Here is a 22,613-nt window from a genome sequence, read left to right on the forward strand (position 1 = left end):
AAGGCATCCTAGAATGAAAAGGTGCTCCTTTTGAGGCTCAAAGGTGGATTTAGAGCTGTACTTTTCTCCCAAGTCTTCTTGAAGCTTCGTACGACTTCCTCCTTTTTCAAAAAAGGATTTAATTCTCTCAGAACACGAGTCAAAAATATTGCAGTTAAGTACCATTTAGAAATCTGTGGAAAGCCAGATATAAAGAGAGATCCTGACATTCCTATTTGGAAAGCATATGACAAGGAAACATGCTCTTTGCTCACCTGGCATGCCTTTATTTTTTCCTAGTGCCTCAAACAGTAGTATTTTTGTGAAAAGGCAGCAGAGCAGAAAAGCATTCCGGATATCAACACAAAACCAAGTATGCTGATTAGGCTAGCCTGATGATTTTGTGCCCAAATTGGAAGTCCTTTTTAACCCTCTCCTCCTTTCAAAGTGAAAAAACTGTCCTCACACTCTTTCTCAATTAAAAGTCCAGTGTGGAGCATGGCCTTCCTCCCCAGGCTTTGGTGGCAGTGCTGTCAGTCCTGCAGAGCTTTGATCTCTCCAGATATCAGCTCTCTTGGCCATCTGGCACATGCCAGGCCTGAACAATCCTGTTCTCTTTGTATTTCTACATCCAAAAATTGGAAGGGAACCATCCCTTCAGGCTGAAGTGATGTCTATGTAGAGCGATTACTGCTTGCCTTCTGATGTTGAATTGCACTGCAAGAACAGCTAGCCTGACACCACCACAGTCAGTAAGAGAAGAAGATAAAAGGCAGGGGAATGAGCAGTTACAACCCTGGAAGAGTTAGCTGTTAGGAGATTTGCTCACTGACATGACTCTTCATTAGTGCTTTTGACCTAATTAAAGCTACTGACTTTTGCATAGGGTCCAAATTCCTGATCAGATTTTATTTTATTCTGTCTGTAATACCATTTACCCAGTGTCTCTTTTTAAGCAGAAGAGAACATCTGAAGTCAAGACTTTCAGGACTGGCCACCAATTTTGATGATTCTGATTTGACAGTTGACCACGGAAGCCAGTAGCACAGTTGCTTCAGGAGTTTTGAGTGATGAAATGACTGCACAGGCTCAGCAGTCCTCAAAATCAAGCCCAAAGGATGCCTCTTCTTCCTCACTAGTCCCTTCAAAGGGAATGCTACTGACAGTGAAGCTTAGCTGGTAACCTTAGCTTTTCTTGATTACCAGCAGTGCCAAGAAGCTGCCTGGGGATCTGCAACTTTCTCCAGGTGTCAGCTACCCAGATGTCCCATTGATGGGCAGCATTTTGTAAGTCTAAGGATCAACTGGATGGACGAAGAGAATCACTGTGCAAAGCCAGTCTGTACATAATGAACCACTGACCTCCAGACTTAGATTCTGGAATCAAGACCACACCTTACTTTTTTACTAATGACACTGAAGCCACCCTGTATTACTGTCAGTGATATATGACACAGCACATCGTCTCTGATTCTCCAGGGTCCTAAATGACTCAACCACTTATGTTGGTAAGTGCAGAGACACTTTCTATTACTATATTTAGTTTTACAGAGGGTCTGGAAAAGTGATATCATCACTAGAATGAGGAAGTATTTATCCTCCGACTGGAAACACATGATGATGATGTAAAGGTACTATTTGGAGAGCTCTATTTATATGGTTGTTTCCTGGATCTTAACGTGACTCAGAAAATCTCGAGATGTAGCATGGTGCCACTGCCACAGTCTGTGGGAACCGCTGCCAAAGTTTTGCAAAAGCTTTGGCAAAACAAACTGACAGCGAATTACCATGGCTCTGCAAAGCATGACTGAGGAATGGAAACTGAAATTTAGTGACTTGACCAGTTTGTTACCAATGGATTTGAAAATGTTTTATTAATGAGAGAACAGTGACAAAATTATGTGGGAAAGAGCCAACAACTGCAGCGTAATAAGTATGCAAGGGCAGTTAATGTAGAGTGAAATCTGATTTCGCTAATTACTGCTTGTTGCAATTATTCTGCTTTTCTGGATCAATAACTGCTTTCCCAAAGCCAATTGATTCTGCTTCTTGACAGCTCAGGAATTTCTGTGATAAGCGGATAGATTAGAAATATTTTCTGTAAGATTTACAAAGGCACAGGAGATCCAGCTGCTGAAGAAGCTCCCAGAAGTAAGTCTTGTGAACTCAGTCTGAATGTTTCCAGAAAGCACCACAAACCTTTCTGCTCAGAAAAGAGAACACTTCTCCATTAAAGAGAAAGAGAAGTGGTTGAATGTCTGTCTTTTTACCTTTAAAAACAGAACTAGAATTCTGGGAGAACATAGCCAGAAGCCCTATGACTACAACCCATCTGATGTAGCAAGCTGAGGAAGAATAGGGCAAAGGTTATTAAAAATAGGAAGGAAAATAAGAATGAACTTGTCATACCTTCCAAGTGCCAGTGATTGCACTGGATTACACCAAGTCCATTAGAAACAGCAGTAAGGCACGTTGGCACTGGCATTCCTCACTGGGTATTCAACAGATCTTGACCACTCTTGCAAAGTCAAGGCAAAAACCAGTAGAAAACACAGGTTCATCTGAGATGAGAATCTGCTTGTGCACAAGCCTCTGTTTCTGCTCCAGCCTTTTCTTCTGGAACTCAACCATATCTGTCTACACCAAACTCTGTGCTGCTGTGTGTACCAGCACAGAGATGAAGCAGAGTACAAACTGCTATCCCACCAAAATGGCAGCAGCTTTACACCTGCTTTGAATGAAACAGACAAACAGAATAGTGAATTCATGCCATGTTTATAGTTTATATTTGACTAACAGATTGTTCATTTCTTGGGAAGTTTAATATTTAATGCAATCACAGTGTAACAAAAGAGTGCTACACTGCTTGGTTCTTGAGGGCAGTAATTCCTATTGATTACAGCTGAAATCCTTCACAGAACCAGAAAAAAAGCCCTGCACTTTTCCCTAACTGAGCAGTAGTGCAGGCACTGAGCAATCAATCACTGCATAAGGTTCGTGTCTCATTACTCTCACACACGATGTTAATTCAATTGTTTGCCAAGATTAGACTGCTAATATAACCACTGATTGCTGATACTCCTTATCACACAAACATTACAGCAGTATTAACCATATAGCATGCAGCATCACTAATGTGACCTTACAGTACTACAACAGTACTAATACAATTGCTCATGCTGTCTCTCAGGACATGTAAAAGCCATAATTTTATAACTCTGTCCAAACCTTATTTCTCCTGCTTTACTCATGCTCTCCTCAACACTCTCTCCCATGTTCTGTGGTTCTGTTACATACAATACTCTGACTAGATTTTCTTTTCTACCTCTTCATCTTAGCCCTAGAAAATTTTACCTACAGTTTCAACTGTATCCAAACTGATGACACAGTAATGTACGACTACTTCCAGGTTACTCCCTTTCAGCACTCAGTAAATGCCTGGCCTGCCTTTTGGACAGCACATCCACAGTATCTAGCCTTCAGCTCAAGTACAACACAGTAAAAGGGAATGCTTATTTTGCCTCCTCTTGCCTAAGGACAACATAGCTCATCCCTGTACCATTAACTGTCAGCTTGGATATGCACTGCATTTATGTCTACAGATCTGGATTATGCTGAAGCTCTTGCTGAGACAGAGCTTATCCTAATAGCCTCTCCTGATTTCCTCACCTCTCTGCACGAGGATACTTTTCTTCCAGACCAGAAACATGCCTCTCTGCAGTTTCACTTGAAAAGCATTAAGCTAAATAGAAAAATGGGTCTGTGTTGCGGTTCGTTTGGGGTGGGGGCACCCCGGGGATATCCCCGGAGGGCCCCCTAAGCTGTGAGTTGGCTGGCAGCAGCGGGCAGGCAAGGAGACTCCACACGGCTTCTGAGGGTGCTGATCAGGTGAAGGTTTATTTGGGATCCCAACCCCGGGAACCGCATGGTTACTGAGGGAAAAGGGGGGAAGGGGGAAGCAGGGGGAGCCTACGGGAGGGAAGGGGAAAGAGGGGGGGAAGAGGCTGAGAGAGAGGAAGGGCCAAGAAAAAGACTGATCTCCTAGCACAGCTTAAGAGGGGAATTGAAGTGGGCGCGGAATCACATTGGGCCAATGGGATTACAGGTACAGGATAGTTCAGGGCAGGACCACAGGCTTAGAATATACCATACATTTTGGAGGCGTGGGATAGGGCATACCATTTAAATAAAATGGAATACAACAGGTCTGTTGTTCCCAAAGAGAGCTACCTGCAAGCAGTGTAGTTAGTAACAAAAAACTCACTTTAAATTCACATACTATTTTCACCTATGTTAACAGAGAGGGGTAGACAGCACATCCTGAATGTATTTTTTACACAGTGTTTGTACAGTTCTTCCTTTCTCAGGCATCCGGCACCGAACATCTCAGCAACTCCAACATTATTTCCTCCAGTCCTGATAAGGAGAAGCTTGCTCTCTTCCACCCAAATGGCTTTGGCAAATATCACAGCCCAAACCTGTTACTATCACCAGCTCTCCCTCAGAGATGCATTCTTGCATAAAATTTATGTTTGGTTTCAAAACTTCCTATCTCTTACCCTCATCCTTTCTGTCATTCCTCACTGCTGAGCCATTGATTTCTGTTTCTGATCACTCTGAAGGCTTCCACTATCACCCAAATATCTGGTTTTACAACAAATCTTTTCATGCTTTCCTTCATCCTGCCTTTCCCATTGCTAGTGCTTCTCTCCTGCATTTTATTTTCTGTGTCAACTTTTCTGCGTCAGAACTGACATCTGGCTTCAGAAAAATATCATGCCCTTGCCTTCTCCGCACTCCCTTATGTACCATCTATATTGATTTCTGTAAAGATGGAAAGCTTTCAGACAGAATCAGCTTTTTGCTCTGTGTTGATACAATGCCTAGCACAGTACAGTCTTGCTCATGCACCAAATATGGCCTATGGTATTATAATACGTAAAATGACAATATGTTGTATGTATGTTCCATGTGCAGATCTAATATATGGTCACAGGCATCTTCACTTGTTCTGGATACAAGTACTCTGTGTACCAAAACAGTCAAGTGATAGAAGTGAGTGAACAAAACACACCACTACTTTAGCTATTTGAATGTAAATCTGGAGTTTTAAAGATAAATACTTTAGAGGAGAAATACTATTTCAGTTTAGTAGCCACCCACAGAATGGGAAAAAATTGGTCTAAATCCTTGACTAATTCTTAAAATGTTTCCCAAATACTCACAGATTCTCTAGGTTGTCTGTTGTAGAAACAGTTTTATCTGTATCATGCTTTATTTTAGGATAGCTTATTCCACTCTTCTTAAAGGAAGAAACTACACTGGTGTAAACCACCTTTATAACTAAACAGCTACAGCACTACTATTTCTGTTCTTGTAACTATTTCAGCATAGCTTAACAAGTGAATGCCAAGCCTGAGTTTAGCCCATTCAGTCGCTCATAAACTCATATACAATATCATCATATGGAATCACCACCCTGAATGAGAACAATCAAGAAAGCCTACATGGATATTCCTACCTTTAATCTACCTTATTTTAAGTTTTGTCCCCATTTTGAAGGTCAGATGTTGTAACACATTCTGGAGACATAGAACCATAGAACAATTTGGGTTGCAAAGGACCTTAAGGACCATCTAGTTCCAACCTGTCTGCCATGGGCAGGGACACCTTCCACTACATCAGGTTGCTCAAAGCACCATCCAGTCTGGCCCTTGAACATTTCAAGGGATGGGGCATCCACAACTTCTCTGGGTAACCTGTTCCAGTACCTCATCACCCTCACAGTAAAGAATTTTTTCTTAATATCTAATAACACATCCTCTTTCAGTTTAAAGCACAACCCCTTGTTCTGTCACTACCTGCCCTTGTAAAAAGTCCCCCTCCAAGCCACAGGAGTCATGCTTGGTGTTTCCCTTACACTGCTGCAGACAGCATCAGACCCGGCTCTCCGAGCTCATGTCTACCCTGCCAGCACAGTATGACTGCTGCACGTGCTGACACACTTGAGTGAGTTTTTCTCTAGCAGCAAAAGCAGTGAAACCACAGCAGCACGGAGTTTCACAGACCAGAGGATGCCTGGTGACTTTGCACAGGCTGTGCTGATGTCTGTGCTACTGCAGCTTCACTGCTGCTAATCATCAGCCTGGCTCAGTTAGGGCATGCAGGGCACCAACCACTCATCTTTGTATCTGGGGGCAGTTTTGAGTTTCCAGGCAGGAAAATACAACTCTCACCCTGGTTTTGTTCTTGTTCTTGCTGTGCTTTCACCTTCCTTACTTGAAAGCCTGAGCCCTCAGCTGCTGTGGTCTCGAATGCTTGAGATGGAAAGCTATGTCTCCTGCCTGAAAAAAATCTTGTCTTCTGTGTGTGTTGAAGGGATGGAACCACAACCATATGTGGTCAAATCTATGGTACAAGAAGGCCCTAAAATAAGGCAATGGCAAGAAGCATATCCAAATCACCAATGAGAACCTTTTGCTTGTCCAGACATATAAACCAAGCACAGATTAACCAGCTCTGACTCTGCGAGATATTTTTAATCCAGCATTTTAGGTGACTTGGCAGGATTGGCACAAGCCTGAAAGGCAAAAAGGGTCAGAAGGGAATTTTACTGCAGGGTCTGCTCAAAACTACATACGCTCTTCGTTACAATTTCCGGCATGCACCAGTGAAGTGGAAAGAGTTTTAGCATGGTTCACTGCCAGAACGCAAAATTAAACTAAAGAACAGAAAGTCTGCAGAAGTTTAGCATGTCTGTCTCACTCACTAAGACTCCTGTAACACTCAAAAACCCCACAAAACACAAAAACAACAACAAAAATCTCAACCCACAATGCAAATGTTTGTGTGCTTGAGAGCTTGGACTTTTTCTCAAACTTCATCAGTCCATCAGATAAAAGATATTTTGCCTTTCTATATATCTTAAATCACCTGTAAGCACCATGACTGCACACTGCCTATAAAACAAAGCATTTGCAGTAAAACAGCTTAAAATTTAACCAAAAGCTGCAAGCAATTCTTAAAGGGTGATGCTCCTCCTTTTTATATACACATACTTATTTGTATTTTCTAAAGAAAGATCACAAAGTTACTACTTTGTTATAAAAATGCTTTTTTTGTGAGACAAATTAGCCATTATATACTTTAGAATCACTCCTTTGATTTAGCATGAAGCCCTTAGGAACGTATGTGTGAAATGAAACTGCCAATATACATGTTATTAAGCATCTAATTCTTGTGTTTAACCAGGAAATAATAAGCATTTAGTTGCTGAAGGTCATTATCCCATTAGAATGTGGGAGATATCACACATGTGACAGAAGTTCATCCACTGTACGAAGACAAGTTGGATCACATAATGCCACTCGATCTAAGCAACAGCTGAAAGGGCAATAAATGCTGAAATGATCTAAAATTGAACTGAAAAAAAAAATAAAAAGAGGTTCTGCCAAAGTCTTTCATGTGTCTTCTGGAGGGCAAAGACAGCAGCAGAAGTGGAGAAGCTTTACTTGTTCAGGCTACAAGCACTGAATGATGACCTTGTCCCTGTACCAAAAGTTCAGACAGCTGACCGAGTTAAGTCTGCAATGCTCACTGAAAAACAGATTCCCTATAAATTGGAGCATATTATCAGATGCCAATAGAAAAATCCCCTTCAGGTATAATAGAGTCTGATTCTTAAGAGCACAGAGGTCACTTCACTACATTCCCTTAAGTTCAAAACCACTTTAAAATATTTATATGCTTATTACAGGAGCATTTTAAAGTATTTTTACCATAGGAGGAAATGCAGTAGCATAAATAAGATTCATATCCTCATATTCTACCCGTGAAATCACTGGGTATTTTATGCAAAAACTTTGAATAAGCAAGGAGTCTAATAATAAAAAATCCAATCACAAGCTGCCCTACAGAGTTCAATACCGGGACTGGTGGAGACTTTGTCTTCAAACACTGATCCCAAATTTCACATTTTATCATTTGCTAGGGTTTGTGTACCCCAGTAGAGGCTCAGCAGAAGGCAATGACAGCATATCTGTCTGTCCCTGACAAGAAATGCTGCTGGAGCTCTCCACAGGAAGAAAGCATGCATGGGTATCAAAAGGCTACTTAGGGTTCATAAAATGCAAAGGGCTTAAACCTGCAAACCTCAATTATCAAAGTGAAAGGTACAGCCAACACCATTTATCAAATGCACATAGGACCTGGGTTACTCTGATTACCTCTACCTTTAGGACACTTTCACCTAAGATTTTCACAAGTCACTTGTCTATGAAGAACCATCCGCATAAGCTCAAAAACCCTATTGGGTTTTTTCTCCCAGTTTTGGTAATCCTGTGTTATTTATCTCCTTGCCATTGTGCAGTCTGTTATTAGTATTTCTTCATTAGGTTAACATGCAGCTGTTAGTGATTAATTTCACAGCAATCATCATGAACAGCAGCAGGATCCTGCATTTAAAGTCTACCACGCACATCTGCACCACTGTCAAGCACCCTGTCAGGATCTCTTCTGAAAGGCCAAACACTCTTCAGCTGTGTCTGCAGTGGCATTTATTCCCACTCTTCAAGTGAGGAGTGAATCTAAGACTACACATCCTGAGAAATGAATCCATATAAATGTCAAAATTAATTATAACAGAGCAGGAGTCACTGTTTCAGCCCAGGCTGTAGGTAACACTCACATCTTTCAAGCTCCAGATTCACAGGAACTGGAAGGACTATGAGAAAAACTGGAAGGAAAATAATTTTGCTACCCCATCACCACTACCTCCAGTTTGTAATTCAACCTAGCTCACAAAGCAAATCCAGCAGTATCCCTTATTTTACAATAATATGCTAATTAGCACAGTAATACCCTCTCTATTACCCTTGCCTCAGCACATTTTAATTACACTGTAACCTCAGCAGACGTGACTAAATGCCTAAATGTGGGAATGCCATCGATGGAAGTGTTAGAGGCCAGGTAGGTGTTTTGAGCAAACTGACATAGTGGAATGTGTCCCTGCCATGGCAGGAGGGTTGGACTAGCTGAGATCTAAAGGTCCATTCCAACCCACACCATTCTGTGATTCTACCAAATAGGAACAATTTTCCACATGTTGATGATTACATGGCAGAATCCTACTGCAGACAGAGCAAATTTGTATGTTAACATACAGACGTAAAAACATACAAGGTAAAAAACAGGAACTCCTAGCAAGGTGTCAGGTAACTCTGACAGCTTCTACTCACTATAAAGTTTTAAATTCTGTGTTCTTTACTTTAAATGTTAGTATTGTTTTTCAGCCTGACATTTCCAAGCTTGGGTCCGTGCTTGAGGAGGTCAGTCCTCAAGATAAAAAAAAAAAAAAATTGTGCTTTACCTCAGAACAAAAGGTCACTTTTTGCCACCTCATTAAAATGTACGCACTTCCACCCCAAAACTCAGCTAGTTTTCTCCAAGACAAATGCACTTCTAAAAATCAGGCTACTTTTTGTGGTTCATGAAGCCCATTGTTTCTAAAAGTAAATAGCCATTATCCTTAATGATTCAGTAATCACTCCCTTCCCTTAAATGAAGGGCTTTGAAGGTGATAGGGGAAAGGCTGCTTGGGTCAGATAGCCTCAGTAGCAAAGAGCAGCCAGCTTTTGTGCTGTTGTATTTGCAGGAAGACTTGCTCTTGTTTTTATTACAGATAGGTTTTGTTTTGTTTCCCAAAGAGAGGAATTACAGTAATTCAAGAGAGAATAAAGAATTACCATGACACCCTCCAACAGAGTAGGAAGATAGCCACACAACTTCCACTAGCTTGTTAAATGTGATAACTGACAGCATGAAACTGGATAAGAAACCAGAGCTCAGGAAAACAAGTAAAGTTTAAGATGTGCCCTGGGAGGGCTTCCAGATGTTAAAGCCTCTTGCTCTAGCTCCCTTCACATGGCTACACATTAAGTTTCCCGAAGAGGGGTCCCAGTTCCCACCAAAAAGCTGTTTAGCAATGCAGACTCACACATTTTACTGCCCTAGGTTTGACTCATTTGTGTGTAGGAAAATAACTTATATTGACCATGCGGTAAAGTGAGCTTTTTAACTTGTACAGTCACTTGCAAAACCAGTTCTTGAGAGAATTTATACCGTATCTGACTTGGAAATGCAGATTATTTTTCCTCCCTTCAGTGCCTTTGAGTCACTCAAAGATGATGTTAAATCCAGTAGGATTTAACAGCAGAAAAGTCGGCATTGGGCTCTCCACTCCACTGAAGTTAGGGTCATGGAGTTGAGCACTGCTGACTGCTTCTGAAAATCTCATGCGAAGGACCCAGTCCAAAGCAGGCTAATTCCCTGGACAACTAACTCATTTAGACTCGTACAGACTTTGGCTTCAGTCCAGGTTACATTAGCATCCTGCAGAGCAATGTGTTTTAACAATTTACCATGCAACAGCTCTTAAAATTCTCAGCATCTCTGACTGAGCCACAATAAAACACGTTGTTATTTAACGTTATTTTCATAGTGCATGTAGTGTGTTTTGGAATTTTTTCCGAGGAGCAGTGACTAAACCAAGCTGTTCCTTACTATGGAGTACCTAAGAGAGCAGTCTTGTCACTTACAAGGAGGGCTTGCACCAAACATACAAAATCATGCATTCTCACAGGCTTTACAAAAGCACAACTCAATTTATCCATGGGAATACAGGCAATCCAGTTAATAAGAAGTAGGCACACATCACACCAGTCACCAAAAGCCTGTGGCTATTTCTGTCACAGGTTAGCAAGTGACTCTTATTTAGGAGCTACAGTCTACAAGAAAATATTGTATGAATTAAACTACAAATAAGTATCTGAAAGAACTCTAAGATGACCAACAGCTGCATTATGTTACATTTCTTGATGCTGGTAGAATGTGTCCAGGGAAGAATAATCAAAGCTTGGTTACTGCTGGTACAATCTTGCTCTACTAAGAGAGTAAAAGGTTCCTCCATCATAAGAAGGATGAAGTCTTAAAATTGCCCTAAGGAGACAATGAGGAACTTCAATAAATGGGTTTGACTGTAAGAACTTTTTTTCTGAATTTGAAATTAGTTGTTTTTCAGCAATATTCAGAGTTCAGCACCATTTGTCACACAATTCAGGGTCCAGTTTCAGAAGCTGTCAGGTCTGACTAACCCATGGAAGACAGAGCTTTGTTGATAGGTGCAGAGAAGCATTAAACTGACATATTTACAAAAACTGTGAATTATACATGAGTTTCTGTATGAACCAGACAGGTTTAATGTGCCACACATTCTTCATGTATTACAGCTGGGTCTCTTAATACAGCAATCGCATTTTATCATTCTGTGAATGTAAAGCTGGTGGAAGCACGAGACTGACATCTCCAGAGACTTGTACGTGCTCCTGAACAGAAGAGCAACCACGATTTCTTCCACAGCATTCACACCAGTGCATCCAGCCCAGAACAGGCCAAATGCACAAGAGAATGGGGGTTTCAGCTTCCATCCTCATGCAGCTCTCAGCCATTCTTCTGAGAAGATGACTGAAGGCATTGAGTCGGGGTGGGTAACCTAACTTCATTATGTTATGAGACTGGTTTCCCATAGCACCTGAAAGAGACAGAAGAAACTGTCCCTCAAAACTCAGCATGCAAGGGGGAACTCCTTTCAGGGAACCTCTCCCATCATGAGGTATCACCTCAGCTACAACTTTACACATATTTTATAATGTGTTGATACAATCTGGGGAGTAAACCTACAAATCTCCAGGGTCTAACACTATCATTCTAATGTTTAACCTAATCCCATCCTCTCCAGCTATGCTTCTGTAACACCCACAGCACATTCACTAACAAGACCTCTGTGCTCAGCAGGCTGTGTCCACCTCTGGGTTTCCTGAGGCAGCAAAATCCTTGACCTTCTTAATGCAGAGCTGACATGTCATCTCAGTCCATCTAATATTTAAGTAAGCTTCCCAAAAGGCCACTATTCCCCCTGTGAGACTGTTCTGCCTTGACGCTATGAAATTCCATCTTCAGCTCAGGCACACAGAACAAATGTTCCTGTGAAGCATATGCTTACTTTTTTTAACTGGCTGCATCTGATCATCACTCTTTTCTGCCAGCTCTGAGATGCTGCTAGAACATCACCCACTTGAATGGCAAGAGCTGCTGGCAGGCTTGCAATGAATAGACTGAGCTGCTCACTGAAGAGCCTGAAAAGAAAAATCTCAGTCACTGTGTACCCACCTATCTGACACGGCCGAGATGGACAGGCACATCAGACCCAACACCCTTGTGCAGCCTGCCTCCACAGAGAGCAGAGCAGTGTGAAAGCACACCAAGCACATCCTGCAGACCACTCGGAGGGGTATAGGGGGAAAACACAACCCCCTGGTAACAGCCAGTGCAAAAGGTGTGGGAAAACACAATTTTCTTGTGCATGTTTCTCTGATCCACACAGCTCTACAGCAGTGACTGCTTACACATTCAGCATTGATTCCACAGGCCTTAAATAGTTTAGATGCTCTCGTGGGTCATCTGACCACACACCAGAAGATGGACTGTGACCACAGCATTATTTTTGCTTTTTACTACACCACTGGGATATGGTTTCAGTTGGAAACCGATCTGGGGGATTATTTAGCTCCGACCTTTTCTGTCACAGTGGTCTAACCCCCAGCCCATTTTAATGGCATCTGAATGCAGTTCAATAGATTACGTGAGGCATTAGTAAACTGAGGTAATTTCCTCAATCACACCAACAGACAATATGACATCAATTCAGAAGTACAGGTATAAGTGAATTCAAAGAATGGAACAACAAGGACTGAAGAAAACTCATCAAGGTATTAAAAACTGGAGTTACATGGAAATAATGTGATTAAATTAATAAAGGACAGTATAGCCTGACTAAAAAGTACCTTTTTCAGCAGAGAGATCATTGTGATGGAATGTCTGTCCAGGAGATTAGTTAGGTGAGCTCAACAGTTCTGTCTGTCTCAAATGGCTAAGAACATATGACACAGTAAGAGAGTTGGTCTGTCAGAGACAAACCCAAACCTAAGTGGTTGTTTTCATGGTGAATCCACAGCAGCTTATTCCAAAGATACAAGACCTGTTCTTCCAGTATGATTATGGAATCATATGATTATGGAATCATATGATTATGGAATCATATAATTATGCTATCCCTCTCTCTGAACACCTTTCTTTTTTTCCAATGATCTGTGACTATTACAAGAGAGTGCAGTCCTGGGACTAAAAACATTATTGCACATCTGTACCAACTAAAATATCCACCACTACACACATAACACTAAGTAAAACTTGGCAGAATACATTCAAATGACAACATTCATCTGCTCCCTGTCAGATCATGGTATTTTAGTAGGTTTCACTCATGGCACATTAATGTTACAACTGTTGGAGATCAGCACTTAGATGGCAAAGTAAGCAGTGGAGGATGGGAGAGGAGCAAAATGTCATTTTAGCATTGTTCCTAGAATAAAATCAGAGAGGAGAGAAGCTACTAAGGTAGTAGTCAGACGTGGAACTTGCAAGACTGACAAACACAGCATGAAGGAAAAGGGCAATAGCCACCAACCAGATTCCTTTTTCTGTTGCCACTTCAACTGCTCCACGTCCATGTTTCTGTGTCTACTCAGCTTCCCTGTGACAAGATGCTTCATGGAGAAACCACACACACCACCCAGTTCTCCCACCAACACATCCCACATGAACATCATAGCTGTGGGTACAAACAAGGGCAGCCCCTTCTGCTCTCCAGTCAGTTTATGGTCAGCTGAGCCAAAACCTCTCATGCCAGATCCAGCATCATAAGCCTGTTATTGGATTTGCTGAATTCCTGCTGGGTGAGGTATGCTTCCTACAAGATTATGATTCCGAAATACACTGAAGGAGGTCACATTCAACAGCTTCTAATGAATATGACTGTTATTTTTGTTTTCTGCAAACAAGTGCAAGAGGAACAAGGATGGGATGTGCTTGAGCCCATGGGGCTAGCCCACAGGTACACTGGTACCTAGGCAGTCTTTCCCTCCTGCACCATTTTTGTGCACCCCAGACTTCTGATCCCCACTGACTGCTGTCTGACAAACACAGCACTAACAAGTAGGAAGTTAATTCATATGGGCTTCCCATAACTGCTCCTAAGCCACAGTGAAAATCAGCCTAATTGTATCAGCAGCCTTCTCTGCTCTCCACTCCACTCTGCAAAGAGCCTTCCCAGAGGGCCAGTCAACCAGGTGAAGGAAGCAAGCACATGTCTGCTTGTCCCAGGCTGCTGGAGCAGGGCAAAGGCTCAGTTACCTCATGAATAATGCACTGTCTGTTTATGCAGCTCCAGGGATCCACTTCAAATTGGCCTGTGGTCTCCGGAATTACTTTCAGCATACTTGGCCAGACTCTTTGGTAGAGAAATCAAAAAGCTGCTTTCAAAATTTTCTCTGCTCACTTGAAGCTTTCACCCCTCTCTGCTATACATAATCCAGAAGAAAGGAGACATGATTTTCTGGTCACTCCAGTTTCACGCTGGTACCACTTGGCTGACTTCAGTAGATTTAGCCCTCATGTATGCTGCTGTGACACAGCAAGCTTCAAAGATGGCTTAACAGCATACAGGGATGTACCAGCAATTCAGAAATGAGTCAGGAGGAGATCAAGCTGCATGCAATATCATCGGTGCCTCGTAAGCAGATGGTTAAGCACGAATTATCACAGAAAGGGCTAACAGAGTCTTTTCTTACTTGTTGTAGAGGTGGAATCTGAAATAATGAACCAGCAGTGTAAGAGGGAGAGGTCAAACTCATAGGGGGTGAAACTACAAGCTATTCCTCCACCCTGCAAAAAAATCTTTTTAAATACTGGCTCTCATCCCAGAGGTTTGACCCCAGGGGATATGATGTCAGTATGCCAGTGCAATAGCAGAAGCAAACCTTGAAATGTAATGTCAACTCCTCCTTGTAAGCCTCATCAAATCCAAAATATTTCACATGAGAAAAACTTGCATAAAGAGGAGCCAGGAGGAGAAAAACATAGCTCAACTATACAAAGTCATGCATACTGTAGACATACCCATGTTAGGAAAAGGCTAGGAGCTGTTCATGGGGCCAAGTCAAGCAAATCACAGTAACAGCTCTCTGAGCTCCCCCTTCCAAGCCCAGTGTTTAAATATGTGCCACTAGAGGCTGTGAACCTAGTCAGAAAGGAACAGCACTTTGTTTGCTCTCTCTCTACATTGGGCATGACTGAACCACAGATCAGTCTGAAGACACCCACAAGCAATTTCTTGCCTACAAGCTACTAGCTGGAGCTGCCTGGAGAATACTCAAGTACTGCATGCACTAGGAAAGTGTCTCAATGAAGAAAGCTGCAGGGCTAACAGCATCATTGGGGCATTTAACTTTATTCAAAAAACAGCAAATAAGTTTGAGCCCACCTAACTGTAAAGCTTGCTGCACACCTGAAATACACTGCATGGGAACCACTGCCAAATCAGCAGCATCACAGCACAGGCCAGGTTAACACACAGATCTTTACAGGCCCTCGCTATGAGGAGCTGGGTGGCTTCAACAAAACAAGGCAGATGGCAGGGTTGTGACACAGAGCTAAAAGTAGCAACCAAGAGCAAGCTCTGATGGAGCTTGGACCAGTGCTGTTCCCTTTCCAGAACATGAAGAAAAGCATTGATCTGGAAGCCCTCCTCACAAAAAAGTTCAAGTTGAAATTTTTACAGACTTTTTAACCCATTTTCTACACACAGGTTGAGTTCAGGTTAGGTGACACTGGCCATCTGCCCACAGCACATTCCAGCAATCATCTTGGGGGACAGCTCATATACCTGAAAGAGGGAGGCTGTGGCACACACAGACACGTGCCAGGTCACTTCAAAAAGACCTTACCCTGTTTGGCAAAAACTTCTGGAATTACTCAACAAGCTCTTATCAAATGTCTCATGGCTTATTGATGCTGAAATACCTATTCATCACCTCTGTTTAATAAACAAGAATTTCTAATTGTGTCTGGCTCCTCTTTGCCTTCCTGATCTTCTTAAAGAAAGGCTAACTTTCCATCCTTCAACATCACAGTGATGTTATCAGTAACCTGCTGCACTTGGTGCCCAAAGCGTTTTCTGCCTGACCAGAATAGTTCTTGGTACCTCAGTGGGGAGTTTTCAGTGCCAAACAGGTTGCTTTATTCCTCCACTCAGTAGTCTTGATCTTTGAAGTTCATCTCCACAGGGAGAGAGCCTTTACAGAGTCTTTCCCTGGAAAGTTCAAGAGAACTTGAAGCAAAGAAAGTAAAGGTAACACACTTGGTTTAACCTTTTTCACCACCAAAGCATATGGCTAGCATTTTCACTTCCAGGAGAAGTTCATTAACTCACTGCATCTTCGTATCAGAGACGTGTGACGGTTCTCACTGAGGTCAAGGATGTCTTCCTCCCTCTCAGTTTACCCTTTCCCAGAGTAATGCAAACCCCGCTTCAGGTCCTGCTCCAGCCCTCTGCTCCCAGCTGCATCTCACTGTCAGGGGACCACCACCACCACATGAGCCTCTGCAGCACATCCTAGGGGCAACTGGTGCACAGCCCTTCCCAGGCAAGCAGCCCACAGCCTGTAGTGGGAGGGAGGGAGACAGGGAACAGCTTCCAGGCAAGAGGGAGGGCAGACAAGGGAATTTCAAAGTAACAAGAGCTACACCCTCTTTCCCCTTCCATTTTTTCGAGCCTCGTCCCAGAAGCACACAGCCTGCTGCACTGACACTTGTTCCCTACTGCTCCAACACTCTCCCATCCCCTCCCTGCCAGCCTTTATTCAGCTGGCTTCCTCAGGCCAAATTTGTCAGCATGACAGGGTGCCTTTCCATTTTGTGTTTTCATCTATTTTTCCCGTTTCTAACAAGGGAGGTGTCTCCCACTCTGCCCTGAGAGCAGCCCCTCCCCTCTTATCATTTGACTGAAACACATCCTCCTCTTCCAGGCAAATGTTATCTGAAGTTTTCAAGCAGTGCGTTTTCAAAGACAAGAAATGCCAAAGAACACTGCTAAGCCTTTTCACCACTTCCCACAAGGTTGGGCATGGCTTGCCACGTTGCTGTGACATTCAGGGAACCTGCAGCAAGTGTCTGCCTCCTGCAAAGAGGGCAGAAGGAAGACTTGGTGGTTTCTACTCCTAATACAGGACTTTAACCTCAATAGCCCATGCTACTCCCTACCCCTCATAACTCTCGTCTTTTTTTGGCACTCTATCCAAACAAAGGTAACAAGCCAAACACAGGCCACCAAATGTAAGAAAGTCAGCCATGCAGAAAGAAATACAATATTCTCTGATCTGACTCAAATTTGCTGCTGTGGAGATAGCAGTGGCAGTGTGGCCCAACTATGGCTCACTGCACATTTCCATCACAAATTCCATTCTCTTTGTCCCACTCCCAGTATTTACAGCTTTTTACTCCTCTGAGATAAAACCTAGCAAAAAGGCATCAGCCATAAAACAAGCTTTGCAGTAGGAAAAAAAAAAAAGTATTTGTATGTACAGAAAAACAACTTGGTCTGGCCGCTTCTTTCAATCCCACGGAAATGCTGAAACAATGCAAGCAACTGGGTTTGGCTTTCCATCTCTTTTAATGCTGTTTTCAGTAGAAGACCAGTTTCTTTGGAATTTTGGACAAAACAACAACTGCTAAACAGAAAGAGACTTCAAACAGATGACTTTTTGCCAATAGCAGATCAGAAGGCTTTCAAGTCTTTGGGCTTCAGGCATGTGGAAGTTCCATTAGGGTCACGCCTGATGCACTCCTGATCAAGCTCTCAGGAGCAAAGTCTGGAAGATTTTGAATGGCCAAAGATTTCAGAGACAGCGAGATCTTCAGGGCTGTGAATCTTTTATCATTTAACCTTGAATGCAATTCTGCTTGAATTTTCACAGTTAGCCTCCCACCAAGTGAAAGACACCTCTGCACTGATGCCTAACAAACCCACTGCCTAGGGGACAATTGCATCTATTCCACTGCTTTACACAAATAGAGAGAGGGACGAGCTGCCCAGGGGTCCAACCCAGGTGAATAACCCCCTTCTCCCACTTTAACCCAGAACACCCACTGCTGTACTGAGGCAGTCTGGAATAAGAGCTCTGCAAGCTCCTTCTGCCTGTGATCACTCACTGCTGTTGATGTGCTTCAACACCTGCAGCTACCAACAGAGGTGAGAGTTTTCCCAGCACTGTAAAACTTCTCATGGGACATGTAATAAGAACAGGAAAAAAGGAATGCCACAGATGTGTTAAAGGCTATAGGATCTGCAAAACTGAGAACCAGAGACACACAGGAGTCCCATCCCCAACTGTTCAGTGTTCTTCACCTGCTCCACCTCTAATCCCAAGGAGGAATAAAGAATGAATGCATCCATATTTTTGTGGGAAAGAAACTGAGTTACATGAGCACAGGGGGATATCGACATGAAAAAAGAGAGGAAATTCTAGGAAATGTAGAGGTTAATCTCAGATTGCTCCACACAGGCTTTTTTTTTTCTTGTTTCCATATCTGAAAATAAACAGGTTGAAATCACTTTAATCCTACCAAAATGAACATTTGAGCATAAATACCTGAATTTTCACTATCTTGTGCCCTGTGAAGCAATTTACAGTTACTTGAGCATACAAAAGAAGAAGAAACAAGATCAAAACTGATAATTCCAGGCATTTTGGATTATATATTGGCCGATTTCTCTATTTAAAGCACATACGGCTTTATGTTCCCCACATCATGCACGGCATTTTAATTAATATCCTGCCTATTGTCCCCATCAATTAATCCGTCACAATCTCGTAAATGACAGGTTTAGAGATTGGAACAGTACAGCTGCATTAAATCACAACAGAGGCTCATGCTACACAATTCTCCAGAGTTACAGAGTTTGTCCCAGTCCAAGACTAATTTTCTGACTTCTCTTCCTCTCTGACCATATTTTCATTTTTTTTCCCCAATGAAGAAACTACTCCCACTGTTTGCTACAAAAAATTGAAGCAGCACAATCACCCACACTGACTTCCCTAAAACTAGTTTCAGGCTCTGGCAGGCTTTATGGTGCCAGACCAACCTGGGAACAAAAGAACAAATTATGAGAAAAAGACAGACTGCCAAGGTGATCTTATTACTACAGATATATATTCTGTGAACAATTTTTTTTTTTTTTTTGTTTTGTTTTGTTTTGTTTTTTTTTTGTTCATTCTGTGAACAATACTAATTTTTTTTTGTTGTTGTTTTGTTTTGTTTTGGCTGGCAGGACTGGAAGAATGTGACACGCTCGTTTTTTTCCTGCAGCAACAGTTGCAGCAATTTCACGAGCCTATTGTTACAGCACAATCCTATCTGAAGTTTGTTCTAGAGATTTTTCATACAGAGATGAAAACATTACAATCATTACAATCATTACAATCATGAGAGCATAGTCCATACGATCTGCTTGTTTCCTACAGACTTCCTAGCTGCAAGCACCACATAGTGCTCATGGAATGCAGGCTAACATACTAAGACCAGAAATACACTTATCAAAACCTAGATGTGTCCATCATCCTGGTCCAGAGCTGCAGTGAAAGTAAAACTAATATTCTCTAGGAGCAGAAAACCAGTTTCCTGTACTTCTCTGCTGTTAATTCTTTAATGCAGACTTTTCAATAAAGAAATGTAAAAGTAATTCCTCCCCAAAGTAAGCAAAAGTCTCAAAATCTAGTGCTATGTCATTAACCTAAAGAACACACAAGGCCAATTAATAATTCACTTGTTGCATTACATTTAAGACTCTTCAAGAAAGCCTTAAATTATTTGCCAAAACCTGATTTAGCAGTTAGAGCATCATCCCACAGTTTTCTGTTGGGCACCAAGGAAAGGAAATGTTTTCTAATGCCTATTTATTTATTTACACCTTATTGAAAAGCACTAACACTCATATCTACTAGAAAGACATCATTCATGATTCTGTACAGTGCAATTCCATCTAGTGCAAATTCCCTGTAAGCCCAGGGAATAGTACATGCAGCTCCAGCATCTACCAGCACCCTACTCAATTTCACTCAGCACTATCAAATGATTCTGCACAATGCAAGAGGCCAAGCACTCTACAGGCTGACAAAATGCCCAGATATGAAATTACAGATATTTTTTGATATTTCAGTCAAGCACTTCTAACAGCAGCTGCAAAACTGAACTTGCTCATATCAGCTTGAGCTGATGCTCGAGGTTGTATTTGCAACCAACACTACAGACATGTATGCTTCTCTCTATCTTCCAAAACAGCAGTTACTCCAGTCAGCCCAAAAAGGCCCTGCCCATTTCCTAAAGAAAGGGGGTTCCCAGTGTGCAGAGAGCCATAACAAATACTAAAGAGAAACTCCATACTTCATTAAAAATAAATACACAAGTCTCCCAGCTGCTGAGCCATCACTGCTCATAGTAAACTGTCTTATTAAGATTTTTTTTTTAGTATGTGTTAGATAAAGCTCCAACACTGGAAAGCTGATTACTGATATTAAGCCCACAAAATATTTAGTACCTCAAACAGTCCTTGCAATTCCTTGACGAGCTGCCCAGTATACATTAAAAAGGGACACCAACAAGAGTAGCAGTAGAGGTTAATCTGCAAATCTGCACTGTGAACCAGGTTACTCTGCACTCTCCCCAGCCCTCTCTTCCCACCCTGATTTTAAACTCCCTGCACAACCATCCAGGAGAAAGCCCCAGCCAGAGTGACAGTGACTGGTCCTCCTCCAGCAGCTCAGATGTGCTTCCTGTGATGATCATCCATGAGCAGCATTCAGCTGCAGCAGGTCCCACAGTGAGAGAGAAGAGCAGACCTCAGAGACCTCACCTTCTGCCCCTGCCACCAGCTTCCACACAAAATTCAGCCAGTCTCTTCATTTCCCTATGCCCCCTCACCTTCAGGAAGGCAGGTAAGTGCAATCCAATTAAAATACACAACCCGTGTTACAGAGAATTGATCTCAGGACAGCAATTCTGAGGCTTAATTCTCATCACACCACTCTTGCTCAGAGCAAACAGGATCTCACCAAACACACAGCAAGGTTATAGTGGAACAATTTTATCCCCACCTGACATGTAAGGGGTCAGGTCCCTCTGCACATAGATGGAAGGCAGGTGTGGTCTCAGCAGCTGCCAAAACATCTGTGCACATCATCAGGCCTCGTGAAGGATCACCTTTGCCTACGTGAACAAATCTGTAATTTCAAACGACGACAACCACAGTACCATCACAATTAAATTTATATGACAAGCTGAGAGACAGCACTATAATCAAAGGCATAAATAAGTCTGCTAGACAGCATCAAATCTCACAAGCAAACAGAACAGCATTCATGAGACAGAAGCAAGATGGCTTGTGAACACAATTTCCTCATTTCAGGCATACAGTGCATCAAAGTATTTTTTCCTAATGGCTATGTGGCAGAGTAAAAATTATGTTCAGAATTACATTTCAGGTCCATGGCTCTCTCAAGCCACACCAATAGTCACAGGCCATGTCCACACACACTTTGGCTAGTTTAGCAAAGATGTCACCCCTGCAAAACCAAGCATCTCATGACACAGATTTTTAAACAGAATTCTTCAGCAACATGAATTTAAAATTCAGGACACCTTCTCATGCATTCGGGTAACACTGTATCCACAAACTAGTCTCAGGGAGTGCTGCTTAGCACTCTGCCTGAGAAGAAAGTCTTTATCAAAGCATCTCATACTGTTTAACCACAAAGCATCTTTCCCAGCACTAAACTGTCAAGTTCCTTCAAGGCAAGCAGCAAGCCACAAAAGAGTTCTGCAAGCTCTGTCACACTCATTGAGTGATAGGTTTTTGTAGGCTATGGCTAAGGTATCTATGCACCTCTGCTCCGAATATTTTCCATCTTACTTTTCATTCCTGCAGACATGCTGCCATAATATGCTATAGAAACACAACTATATAGAGCTATAGAACGCAGAGACGTAGCTATATCTTCAGACTTTTTGATGAAAAAAAGTAGTTTGCAAGCAAATTCCTACGTACATAATTACTGTGCCTTACAAATATTGTCTATAAGGAATCAGTGATTTTTGTCTTCAAGAAGACTACTTGTAATGAAAGGTTTGCAGAACTGTGTCCCAAGACTCCCACCAATCATTTCCTAAATTGACAGAGATGTCTTTGCTGAGAGGACACAGATCTGCAAGGCCAGGCCCCTCTCCCTGAGGCACACTTGGTTTTTCTTTTGGGCCACAATGTGCTCTCAATAATGTGATCATATATTTCAACTATTTCCTTTGATCCAGTAGGGCTTTAATTGCATTTACAGTGGAGCAAGCAGGATCAGAATCAAAGCTTTTACATACAACTTTCGGGCAAACATTTCTGGAACTTATTTTGATGCACACAAGCTTAGCTGCAATTGTTTCAGATGTTCTCCCAGCTATTTTCTCTCCCCTTTCCTATCCCCACATGAAACACTAACAGTTGCATTGTCTTTTATGGGCTGAGGAAGTGAAGGAAGGGGAGGGACTTCCAGGAATTTTTAATTTATATATTTTTCACTTTAACAGGGTTTTTTAGATTTTTATACATATATGAAACTATATGTACAGACACCAAG

The 22,613-nt window shown here is 42.1% G+C and overlaps 1 protein-coding gene across 1 annotated transcript in view; it reads right to left on the reverse strand.

Moving 5' to 3' along the window:
- The window catches only part of GFOD1 (glucose-fructose oxidoreductase domain containing 1), a 71,486-nt gene that overhangs the window by 39,151 nt on the left and 9,722 nt on the right, over positions 1-22,613 (reverse strand). The window lies entirely within an intron of this gene.

The sequence above is a fragment of the Pyrgilauda ruficollis genome, unplaced genomic scaffold, assembly GCF_017590135.1.
Source record: "Pyrgilauda ruficollis isolate IOZ18807 unplaced genomic scaffold, ASM1759013v1 scaffold35, whole genome shotgun sequence".
Lineage (NCBI taxonomy): Eukaryota > Metazoa > Chordata > Aves > Passeriformes > Passeridae > Pyrgilauda > Pyrgilauda ruficollis.